Consider the following 13,615-nt stretch of genomic DNA (forward strand, 5'->3'; position numbering starts at 1 on the left):
GTAAGTCACCGCTTATATGTAACATTCACTTCCTTCCATGGCTTCAAAATAAAAGTATTAAATTAAATACCCATAATATAAGAGGCCGAACCTTTAAGAGCAGGTATACATTACCTCTGTTATTTTTGCGTCCTCATCGTTTCTTCAGTGTCTTCAGATCGACCTACAGCAAACAGATGCACACAATATTATGTACAATGTACACAATATACTTTTTTTTCTTCCAATCTTACAATGTCCATAATTGATCTTATCATTTCATCAGCAGGGTTTTTCTGTCGGTTTTCCGAAAAACACGTCCGGTGTGCAACCACCTTTAGACTTTGAATTACAGTATACCATGACAAATTGACAATTTATTTAATTCTAATCAAAAACGTTTTTGCTTTTATATCGACTCTGTAGTTACAGGTCAATGGCAGGAACTGAATTAGGTGGGCATGGTTAAAGTAAGTGCTTTCACAGGCAGCACCACTTTTGCTGGGAATACGGAGCCCGTACACTGCAAGACACATCTGTATTTGTGAGGGCAATTCTAGATGTTGACACAGTAAATTTTCAATTCTTTTTTTTTCCTTTTTGCAATAGACACACATTTATGGTAGCAAGAGTGGTTTGCCGACCCACCGTGCTGGACTTTATGATTTATGAGTTTGACTTATTTTCCAGATGGATGTTTGAGTGCTGCAGGATGTTACCTACTGAACGTGCAACCACAGCTCTGTCTGTTGGAGATGGGGCAAAATCTCATGTCTCTACCTCTCTGTATCACTGTCTCCATATCTCCCACACACACAACCATGCAGACTTTTTAGATATCAGGTAATTTTCACACACAAGCACTCGATCTCTCTGGGTATCAAATGTGCATGTGTGTTGAGAGAGGGCCTGCACCTTATGCCATCGTGTATCAAGAGTGGCACATTGGTGAACGATTTACAGGTCTGCCTCCCTGTGAGCGCAGGACATTTGACAGCAGAGTGAAGTGTTTGATCTACTCAATTTTCATAAGAAGCAGATGTTACAGCAAGTGGAAATATTTCAACTTTTAAAGGATTAAAGCTAGGTAAATCAATGTGGGCTTCATTTTTTTTAAATACTACAGCCTGTTCATTTTGTACCTCGCATGAGTCACTCTCCATTTTTAATCGTCCGTAAATAGTGAATTTAATCCACTGCAAGTGCAGGGACATCCTGGACGGACATTTCCCATGGATTTCAGTCAAACTCTAGTTTTATGTACGCAAGTTAAAATCCACATTGCCACTTGTTTTCAAGTATGGAGTAATGGAAAATGGTCACTCAGGCTTTTTTTATCCCTCTCCTTGAGTTAACACTGAATGTAACACTCTTTTATGGAGGGAAATATGGAGTGCTGGCAGTACTGAGGCATATGGGTCATAAAACTGAATCCGGCAGTGCCAGCGCTCTGTTCACCCCATCATCGCTAATTATTCAGTGTCAAGGAAAACAGTCTTTAGGAAACGTGCTGTCAACACCATACTCCACAGCAGGAAAATCAGGCACTTGTTCAACAATCTGTGACATTCAAAGATGACTTCACAAGTGCTCCCTGTTAGCATAACCCGGTGGGAGGTGTTCTTATCCATTGAACACATTTTCGGTGGCCGGTGTTAGCCAGCGGTGCGCAAGGCTTTCGATGAGCTCAGAATCAGCTTCTAATATCAGTGTGGAGGTGTTAAATTAGCGATAACCAAGAAGATAATGTATAATAGACTGGATCCACTGCTCTGGGCTCTTCCAGAGTGGAAATCTCTGAAATCTCTCGGTTCCCAAAAGGGACTCACGGCTTACATGAGCCTACATGGGTTACTGTTGAGACAGCAGGATGGAAACTTCATAGCCTTATCTTGTGAGCCTTATTCCAACTCATGTGACAGAATGGGATAATTACAGTTATAGATGATCTCTATGACCTTGGTAGAAAACATTTACGTAGGTAAACAAGAACAATATACAGAGCAGTCATTTAACCACTTGAGATCTAGTCAACATTTTTCTAAAATAGCAGATCAACAAGCTCACAATCGCAACCATTTTTGAAAAACATTTAATATTCGGAGTTTTTTAGACCAAACATTGATGAAAGATGGACCTTTCTGATGCATAATTTGGTAATAATGTTGGCTGTGGAGCACCCTTCATTGATTAAAAAGGGAACATTCCCTGCGTTGGCAATGACACAACGCCCGATTGGCTGCAGTGGAGCTTCGCCGTTAGTCAGTCAGCGGTTATGTTTTATTTTACTTATACAGCTGATGCCTTTGATCTCTGAGTCTTCTGTCACTCTTCACCCTTCTTCATCTTCAGTGATACATCAAGCATAAAATGGTGTACCACAAACCCCGGCATCCCTGCGGGGTTCCCTAATTTCCTAAAACGTCCCAGTCCATTAGACAACAGTATTATCCTTCTCAATGGCAGGGCTGAGCAATGGGACTGGGCAATTTTGTCTCCACTGAGTCTCACACCAGAGGTCAGATTACATTCATGAAATGGCTGACATAACATGATGCCCATTCGTTTGGGTGTCACTGCATTCCATTTATGTGTACTTGAGGCATAAATAACAGCTACCATCACATTTCCTGCCAACCAGGCACTGAGCGTCAGAGGAAGAACGTTCTCTGTGAAAAGGGTTGGCATCCGACGCAGTGATGCTGAGAGTAGGAAAAAAGGCAGTTCGTAATTTTAGCTGCCCATTTTTAAAAGGTGGTTGAACTCCAAACCTCCATCTTTCACAGGAACAGGAAATAGTACATATGGCCTGGGGTATGTAACACATTGCCAAGTTTAAATGCCAACACTAAAAATACACAACTGGAATGCAGGACTTGGCAGCAGGGCAGTTTGGTGGCCCAGGCCTTGTCGCCACTCAGAGGGCCTATTTTGACACAAGAGTGCTGTCTGAATGAAACCCGAACCCAGCTCCTTGCTCCTACTCTTTAATCTCCTAATTTGTTCAGAGAGTCTTTTTGGGTAATACTCCAAGAACGACCGGATGAGGGGGGATTTTGGGGACTATTCCTGGGGTCCTTGGGGAGAATGTTCTGAAGGCCTTGGGTCATGTTTTTATTTTAGAGAGATGCACCACTGCCAACTTGTCTGGCTGCTCTATAAATACCTGTGATAGGTGTTCCGGGCCAAGACCACATGACAGGTCCATTTTGTAAGCAGGACCTTTTTTTTTTATCAGTCACTGGTGGGACAACTTGTTCTAGTTTCCAACGTATCCACATCCTGCCCCACCTCTCTTCGTCCCAGCCCAGCGTCCTGGTAATAAATGTGCAATGGCATCCAGCATGATTTGGCACTTTCAGACTGATGCTATCTTGGGATCAGTGCAGCCTGCGTCTCAGAGGCTGCCACTCCTGAATGATTTACAAGTCATGATTGTGTTCATATTTCATCATGGTGCATCATCAATGCTATCCGTGAACTCGGAAACATTTCTAGTTAGGAATAAATAAATAAAAGTGCTCATCAACACTTTCCTATGCTGCCAGCTTGAATGTAGCTCAAAATCACTCTAAATAGTAGAATTCCATGTGAGGACAGGTTGCTCTATTTTTGTGGAAATGTTGATGAATGACAAGTAAAACCCTCTAAAGACGAGTGATTCCAACTCAAATAATGTCGGCTGACTTGGCTCTGCCTAACTGCCCCTCTTTGATCTACCTGGAGTAGGGCTGTCCCCGACTAAGGATTTGTATAGTCGACTGATAGATGAATACATTTGCTGTTAGTCTGTTTTGTTTTTTTTGCCCCAAAAAATTGTATATAAAAATACAATATTTACAAAAATATACAAAAATATTGTATTATTCCACTAGGTCTGTGGGGGACATAAACACATTTGAACATTCTGACTGTTCAAATCTCCAATGTGCATGTGGAGTGTGTCTGCCTGTGTGGCTGCTAATTTCATAGCAGACCCATGTGCCGAACCTTGTTTTAAAGAGTTGCGCATGTGTTTCTGGTGAAGCAATCTTTCAACAGGCCCGGCCGGACAAGGACAAGCCAAAACTATTAGTGTCCTAATTATATATGGGATGGAGTTTTACAGAAATCATAGGCGTGACATGTGGGATATCAAGTGTGTTGCCTTCATCATCAGAATGGTACCTCTATACCTCTTAATATCAAGCTATCTGGGTCTCTAAAAGTCTAGAGAAGCTTTGAATGGATGAACAAAATCACATTGGCTAGAATTACAAAGGGTTACACGGTCTGATTCTTTATGTTTTGTGGCACAGGACAGGTTTTCTCATGTAGACCTCAATGGGGACATTACAGAGCATCTGTTTTCACTGATTAAACAGCAAATAGATCAAATGTGGACAAAATCAAGTTAGAATTTGACTTTTTCCTCATGTTTACATTCAACCATGCGTGTACAAAGAGTATTAATAGTCTCCTAGAACAGGAAGTGCTGTTATTTTAGAAAACAATTTGAGACCTGTCATGGCTGATCGTTAACTCACCAATGACATTTACAGTAACATTAGTGAAATTATTGTATTAACTTCCTGCCACATGAAATACTTTTGAAGCTGAAGTTTATCTCATAAGCTCCAGTCATTTACTTTCAAAAATGGCTTCAGTGAAAAGTATGACAAATAATGACAGAAATTATACAAACAGAACAAGCCCAGTTTTGATGTATTCTGGCAATGTGTGGAAAGAAAAGTACTGAAATCAACATGCATACGGATAATTTACAAAACATTCAAACAAAAATGAAAGTACATTCTCAATTGAGACCGCCCTTGCTTATTTACTATCAAAATAGTCATAATCGTAATGTCTATATATCGTAATGTCTGTATATAGTAATATTCAAATGGTGGTTTTAGACATTTTGTGCAAATATTGTAATTGACATTGCTAGTGGTTTTTTGAGGAGCGCTAGCCCCTCCTATGCCCAGCTTTGTCTGATGATTTGATTGGCTGATCACCCCATAGCGATTGGCTGAGAAAAGTACACATTGATTATAAAAGGTGAGGGCAGGAAAGTGAAGAAGACGCCAAAAGTGATTGGCCGAATGGCATTTGTGATGATTTGATTAGCTGAGCACGGAATGTGATACTGTATGATGATAAGAGCGCCCCTCACTTCACACAAGTGTGATCTTGAGCAGAATCTCAATATGATGGGTAGCAGTTTAGGTGTCCAATCATAATCACCATCTAGTAGTTTAACAGTTTGATTTAATTATGATTAATCTTCTTCTCTTTCTCTAATTAACATCCATGATTGATTTGGATGTCATTTACACATTTCCTTTTGGTTTAGACTTTAGAACTACTTAAAGTGAAAATAATTGACCTCTTTCAGTGGATAATAATTTGCCCTTAAAAATGATAAATCACCGTGCTTTATAGTAAAGTTTTATTAAAGCCTACTGATCTTCAGGACATGGCTGGGGCACCAACTTATGTTCCTAATTTATATAAGAAATTGTCAAACATGGTTCCACCCTGAGGCAGAAACTAGACCTTAGAAATGTCTTTAAAAGTAATCTTAAATTAGGCTTCATTATTGCCTAACATAATGATTATGAGTCATAACGCATGGGGAAACTGCCCCAAACAGTCACAAAGTAAACACTTGGATGCCTTTTCCAGCTGCCTCTTAATGGTGCCACCTGAGTGCGGTTTGAAAGTGTGGTTTGGAAGAGGTTCTTTTTAAGGGCCCTGGGAAACAACTTGAATCCTGGCCCATATGCTGTCACTGATGTTCTGGTCACACATGTCTGAATCAACTGATGCTGGACAACAAACATGGGCTCCATCTGACTTTAATAATGTATATACGGTAATGACACAGGATGAAAGTAATGCATTGCCCTACAGGAGTGGCTGGCGACTGCTTGCAACACTTTTATATGTAGTCACACAACATACTGAAACTGGACTCACCTCTTCTCACTTAAGAACTGAAATGAAGCCTGCCTCTGGTTATCTTTCCCAGCATGCCATGGTTGTGCGGCGTGCCTAGGGTCAAGTCTGACACCTGTAATACACAAACAACGTTTATTTTATTTTTGTGTATGTTTTTTTTTTGGCTTTCGCCTTTATTTTATATATATTTTTTATGGAGGGACAAACAGTAGGCTGACAGGAAATGGGGAGAGAGATGGGGGGAAGACATCCAGTAAGGGCCGTCGGGATCGGGAGTCGAACCCGCGGCACACTGCCAGACTGGATTACCAGCCAAGGTGCCTGGACCGCTGAGCCATGGCCCAGGCCACAGCTTTAAAGTTTTAACATATATAGTGTTCATTTAAAAATGTCAACATAACTCGGCACATTTGAATAGATTTGAACGATTTAATGGATTTGAATGGATAGATTTGAACGAATTTACAGTTTATTTTTTATGGATTTACAATTAGTGCTTGGGATGAAGACATTTTGAACGTTTACATGCATACATGTATTCCGTTGTATACTCTGTTGTATCCATAAGCTCATAATGTGTTGCGCATGTGACGCATTGTGAGCTTATGCTTTTGCTATTTTAGGTCTGTCGTACAACAAAGTACAGTATAAATCACGCTTTAATGGACCTGGACCAACAGACTATGGGACACTACCAGTCAAAGTGACAAACATGGCAACCCGTGGTGAACCCAAGTCATGGGCTGGCAGTAAAATAAACAATCAGCTGCACTCACGTTAGGAAATAACAAATGTCAAGCTATTATACGTCATCACTCTCAGCTGTAATCAAGACCAAGCTGCTCCATCCTCATCCAACGGTGCTCATGTCCTCAGATTACAAAGCCTCTGTCTCCTCACACCATCAGGTAGGGCCTGAGCAACGTTTCCATCACATCCTTCCTGACCTCCAGTTTACAGGTCATACAACAAAGTACAAGAGCACTGAAAAAGAAGCACACAATGACCTCTCAACCTATCATGATAGATGTCTATAAACAGTGAAAGGAGGAAACGCAAGGTTTCCCTCTCATGTCAGACATGTTTAGGAGAGGAGATAGTGTTGGGAAGGGGTTGGTAGGAAGTCCCACCCAGCTGCAAACAGGGTCACGTTCCCAGGATGAGATATAGAAGGGTGTGTGTGTGTGTGTGTGTGTGTGTGTGTGTGTGTGTGTGTGTGTGTGTGTCTCTCTCTCTCTCACAGGGTACAAAAACCAACTTTGATCTATTTTTAGAGCTCTTTACTTCTACACAAACTCCAAGGACAAAAGTATCAACGACATTAATCAAAACTTTTGCTCACGTTCCGCTATAACGCATGACACAGCAGAGTATCTGTCAAGGTGGAGTACAGCAGCTCACCAGAACATGACGGCCAGCCCGTTTGACCGATATATAACCCCACAACACCTCTATGGAGAAATATCACTCACAGTCACCATGTGAGACACGTTGTCCCGACTGTTGCTTGGATAAAAGCTAAAACTAACAAGGGGAAGACTTTATCTGGATTGTGAATGATTCAACAGATACCCAGTGGACCATTATGACAATGTGGTGTCATACAACAGACCCACCAGGAGATTTTGTTATGGCATTGCTTTCTTATCCTGTGTAGGCTGTTATCCTCAGGAGACCGCCATGTGTCAAGATACCTTCATGTCCGTCTTTCCAAAATATCACATGATTCACATCTCATTTCATTCTAAAAAAAACTCATTGTATGTGTGTGTGTGTGTGTGTGTGTGTGTGTGTGTGTGTGCGCGCGCGCGTCATTGTGAGGGATTGGCACAAATCAGGACCTTTTGACTGCAGTACAAATGAGTAGTATAATCCCATCAGTTACCCACAGAGAAAAATGTATAATATTCTGCTGTGTTCTATAAATTAATAAAAATGTAAAATGTAATGATTTTGTTGTATTTAATTATACCTGTACTTGATTTTAGGAATGAAAGTGCATCTGTTCTCCGTGGCTTAGAGTACAAATTAATATTCAGCTTTACTGTATTCCGTTCCATTTTAATGATTTCCAGATTCTATTCCTGTGATGCATAATGTATTGTTTCTGCCATTTGAATATGACCAGAGTTATGCACTCCATCTGTCCCTGGCCGTGCTCAGAATGAGTCACTGAGAACGAACATCATGTCCAGTAAACATATATCATTTAATTTGTTGTGGCTAATCATCGCGGCATGACATTCAAACCCAATGAAATGACCACCAGCAGCAGCACGTGTACTCTACATCACACTGCAATCTCTAACCCCGTCCTGCTTCCAGGCAGAGGGGAACAAGTCCAGTCTTTCCATCACTAGGGCACAAAGTTTGTTTAGGCTGCCTTTTGTATCCAGGTGTTTTCACCATTTAGAGTGGCTGCTGACTAAGAGCATCTATGCCCCTCTAGCAGGAAGACTCTAGGGCCCTATGCCTTCCCTGAAGCATCCCTTTAGAAGATCTCAGACAGCAGGGCTGGAGAAGCTATCTGACAGGCCTCTCTAGAGGAGTGTGCTGTAGCAGGCAGCATCTGGATCTGCAGTAACTCTGTGGCGCTGCCTGGTAGTCTTATCTACGGATGACACACACGTGTCTCTCACACACACACACACACACACACACACACACACACACACACACACACACACACACACACACACACACACACACACACACACACACACACACACACACACACACACACACACACACACACACACACACACACACACACACACACACACACACACACACACACACACACACAGGGTCCATCATCCGTTGAGCCCACAGAAGTAGGTAAGATCATTAAACTGGATCCAACATCCTGCAACATCCTTCTCAGTGGTCGAGGCCAAACACACAAGTGTATTGGTACCTGCTCATGGACAACGATACATCGGACATCTGGAGATATTGCATAGGTTCTACCGGAACTCTTCTGTCTGTCTGCCTGTTGATTGTTGATCATTGTTACAGGAAGAGAAGTTATTCCTGTGTGTACACACCATATTCATCACTTTGACAAGGGATGGTGTGCTACTTTATACAGATCCAACAATCATCCAGATTGTCCTTAATGCCTAAATCAGAAGGAAAGGCAAATATTGCTCAATTTATGAATGAGCATGTTATTGTCATGGCTTAAAAACAGCCCAATCAGAGTTGTCAACCTCACCAACTCAGTTCCACTTCCAAACAAATAATAATAAATAGCTAAATACATCCGAGCTGCTCCAATTAATGAACTATTAATCTAAACAAGCACCATGATGAGTCACTTAATTACAGTTGTTGTTACGTTTTTATTCTCAAAGGCTAGACTGTAACATTAATGTGACATTGCAGATTAGAGTAGGCCAGTGGCTATACATATATAGACTTCTCAGTAAAGGAGCACATGACCCATTTCCAACCTTGTCTTCATATAATTGGAGTTGGACCTCACATGTTCATCTATTCTCCAACAATGTATTTATCTATTCTAATAGGCTATATTCAAATATAATAATAATCTACCTCGTGAGTTCTCGCGAGGCTCTGATGCCTGTTACACAGCAGCTGGTTTTGTGAGAGCTATCAGTCTGAGAGTCTGCAAGCAGCTAGCTTCACGTTACTCCCCTCCCTTGCTGTAAAACAAACTCCACATTGCAGATGCAGTAACCTGACTCGCTCGCAGAACACATTGCTTGAGTGTACTGAATGAACACAACACGTTGAATCACACTACGTCACTTCAAAAATAATAACATCCATTTGGTAATGACTCGACTGAACACATGATGTTTGTCTTGTCTTTCAATGTAAAACATTCTCCATGCATCTTAATTTTCTTTAAACAAAGACGTTCAGTAAAACTGAATAGATTGTTTTGAGTATATCATTTTTTTGTTTCATGTCAAGGTATTGTTCCATCACGGTTCATGGCCCACGGGCTACAGCACGTAGGCCTATGTAGCTCGGAGCGATACATGTCCATTGTCCGGACAAGTCCATGCATGTAAAAATAATTACATTATACCTAAAGCTTATTAAAATGAGGCTATATAATAAGATAAATTTGAATCATTCAGTTGATCTCGCAAAAGAGCACGCTTGTCAGCACCAACCATAGCAGCACATAAGAAGAAAGAGAGAGAGAGAGAAAGTAATGTGGTCATTGAATACATTATACTGCACACAATAAAAAATGGATTTGATTTGAATGGACCTGCCAGTGAGTGACATCATTTGTAGTCAGATTTGGTCATTTCAAAAATGATCAAAAACGTATTTTATGGTGCAAGAACAATGGCTTCTATTTCAGTGTTCCAAGGAAGGTCAATTTAAGGATTGGACACCACGTCATTTTCTCTAACCAGCAATTCCAGCTGGCAGATTTGTCGCACTGGTAGGAAAACTGCAGCCTGGAGTTCGATGGAATGCATTGCAGTCAATGAGAGCTAATTACTATTTCCGAATGATTGTGAGACCTTTGTAAATTACTCTGCGCTAACTAGCGCTTTGCACACAAGTTGGCCATGAATGGCCTACTTGTGCACAAGCATAGCACGCAACCTACTGCTGACTCCTGTCAACTTACGGTGCGCCCCTCTTTATAATATAAAAAATTAAGACGAAAGCCATAAACAAACATTGAGTGCTATTAACCAAGATGTCCACTATAATGCGTTATAAATGTTTTCTATATATAACTTTGAAACATATAGTTACGTCACCAACAATAATGGGACGGTGGAGAACATCAATTCAACATACATACATATCTCAACCGGCCACGTATGTCGGTGTTGTCCCTCGGCCAATCAGGGACCACCGTTCTTACCCCAACATACATATACCATATACCATAACCGAGCCTGAAACGATACCTGCCGCTGTTTAGATGCCTCAATACAACTACATACTGTGCTATAAATAGGTTTTCAATGTAATGAATCCCGGGATGCAGGTCTTTTAGATGAGTCCCAGGGACATTTATGAGTCCCACCTTCAACGATGTTAGTCATATTTTGCCATTTTTACAAATTTCTCCCATTTCATTTTATATGGTTATAATGTGGCTATATTCATGTAGAAAACAGAAGAAGAAATGATTAGTATAACTATTAAAGCTAGCAAAATGCAATGCATTTCATCAAGATCAAACTTCCGGTGGGAGTTTGTGAACCAGGAGCGCCATGCGGTGCATGGCCGGTGTCCAGTCCGTGCTTTCTTGGGTTCAAGCCTTTTAGCATTATAATTAAACTGTACTCTTCTGTGCTTTAAAAAAATGATGAAGAGATGGTAACCAAATGGACCCGGTCCCTTATAGATCTTTAACTCTTGAGTGTAAAATTAAACAAAAAGAACCTGCACGGGTCCATTTGGCTTCATTTTACGCTCTAAAGAGTTAAAATACTGTTAAACATCTAGGCTACATAATCCTGCTACCCTAATAGACAGGGGGTACATAAGCACAAACACCGTTTATCCCTTCTCTTTCTCCGACTGAACCACACTTTTACCACACATCTCTCTATGCAAAATAATTTCTGCACGCTCCCAGAATACATATACTGTAGGCTACATTGCATTCACTCAAATGTCTTATTTACTTTACAAATATTACTTTTGTGAAACACGCTGTTGTTGCGCAAGCTCAACAACCTACATCAAAATCGTCATGTTGGGGCCAGACTGGCCAGTCCTTCACAGTGACACGCGTTACATGAACCACGTGACCGGGATGGTTTCTTACCCCTCAATGTCGTGAACGCGCCCTTCTAAGGCAGCCTTCGCCACGCCTACTCTACACTACACTGCTCCATAGCAGCACTAGCAGCACAGAGCCCAGCCATCCGAAAGAAACCGTCGCGCAAACGAAACCGAAACAGATGCTTCTGACAACATTTGCCTGTTCGCGCCCGTGCATTCTGTGCTTGTGTGCGCATTTCCCAACTCTCAGTGATTTATCCACACATCGCCCTGTGTGTGTGTGTCGCGTGTGTCGCGTCGCCCTCCAGCCGCAATTGCGAGTGTGCGCTGAACCCAGACTCACACATTATCCATTCCATGCACATATTAGTCCTATATTTACTACAGTACAGTACAGAACTGGAAAAACAATAACAATAACAATACTACTAATAATAATCAACAATAAGCTTCTTTGTAAACTCACTAATTTACAAACAAGCTCACATCAGAACAATAATCCATGTAACAACAACAATAATAATAATAATAACAACACTAATAACTAGGGATGCACCGAAAGGGAAATTCTTGGCCGAAACCGAATACCGAATATAGGAAACAGTTGGCCGAAAACCGAATACCGAATAGCCGAATACATCTTTGTTGTAAAGCTACCTGATTATGGCAAAAGACATGATTATGGATTTTCATAATCGATTCATCTGGCGATTATTTAAACGATTAATCGGATTATGGCACCTTTTTGCAATTACCTTTAAAAAAATGCTTCAAGTTATTGTAGGCATGTTGTAACTAACAATAAAGACAATAAAAATGAATACTCCTTCAAAATTAATATTTTACCCCCTTTTTAATACAATTTGATTTCATTGCCATTCCTTGTACTTGTAATGATACTGTAATCTGTAATGTTGACTGTGTATAGCTGACTGTCTTTCTTCCCATTTCTATCTCTGGGACCCCAATTTATTTTGATTTCTATTGTAAAAATCAATGTAAATTTTGAGTGTATTTGGTTCCATTTTTGCACTCTGTTACAGACCCCCACTTGGTTTACTTCTTAACTATCTATAATTTAGCTGGAACTCCCACTATGAGAACCACTGTCCTACACAGTGTGTGGGCACGCACACGCACGCACAACACACACACACACACACACACACACACACACACACACACACACACACACACACACACACACACACACACACACACAATAGCATGCTAGCTATTGCTAGCATGCTATTGTGTGTGTGTGTGTGTGTGTGTGTGTGTGTGTGTGTGTGTGTGTGTGTGTGTGTGTGTGTGTGTGTGTGTGTGTGTGTGTGTTATATATATAATAGCATGCTAGCCGAATTTTCGGTGCATCCCTACTAATAACAGTACAGTACAGAGGACAACATTACAGTACAGTGCAATACTAAGGAGTGCAGTACAGTACAATACTAAGGAGTGCAGTACAGTACAAAGGGGTACAGTACAGCACTCGCATCGCCCTCCCGCTATTGCCTTCTTCCCATTTGCCATGCATCGAGGATGTGCTAGGATGAGCGTGCCGCAGGCCCGCGAAATTCTAGTTACTATAATTTACAAGTCTACACAAACTAAAGAGTGCAGAAGAATTGTTATTTTGATCAAAATATTTGCCTGTTATTTCTTACGGTGGACAAAAACACACATCTTTAGTGGTCTGAGTCAATTTCATCAAATGGTGGTCGGTGGCTCAAATGCAGAATAAAGGGGCCATCATCCATGGTATCAAAAGGGTTGAAAACCACTGTCTTGTGTCTGACTAACACAAACAATGACACTGACTGTCAGTGTCATTGTATTGTGTCAGTGACTGACACAATACACTTTTCACAACAGACATGCTAATATAGCATAGCAAGTATGCTAGGAATGTAGACTAAACAAAAACACACCTGAGAATACAGTACACACCTGA

Source organism: Protomyctophum parallelum (genome assembly GCF_964188405.1).
Source record: "Protomyctophum parallelum genome assembly, chromosome: 10".
Classification (NCBI taxonomy): Eukaryota; Metazoa; Chordata; class Actinopteri; order Myctophiformes; family Myctophidae; genus Protomyctophum; species Protomyctophum parallelum.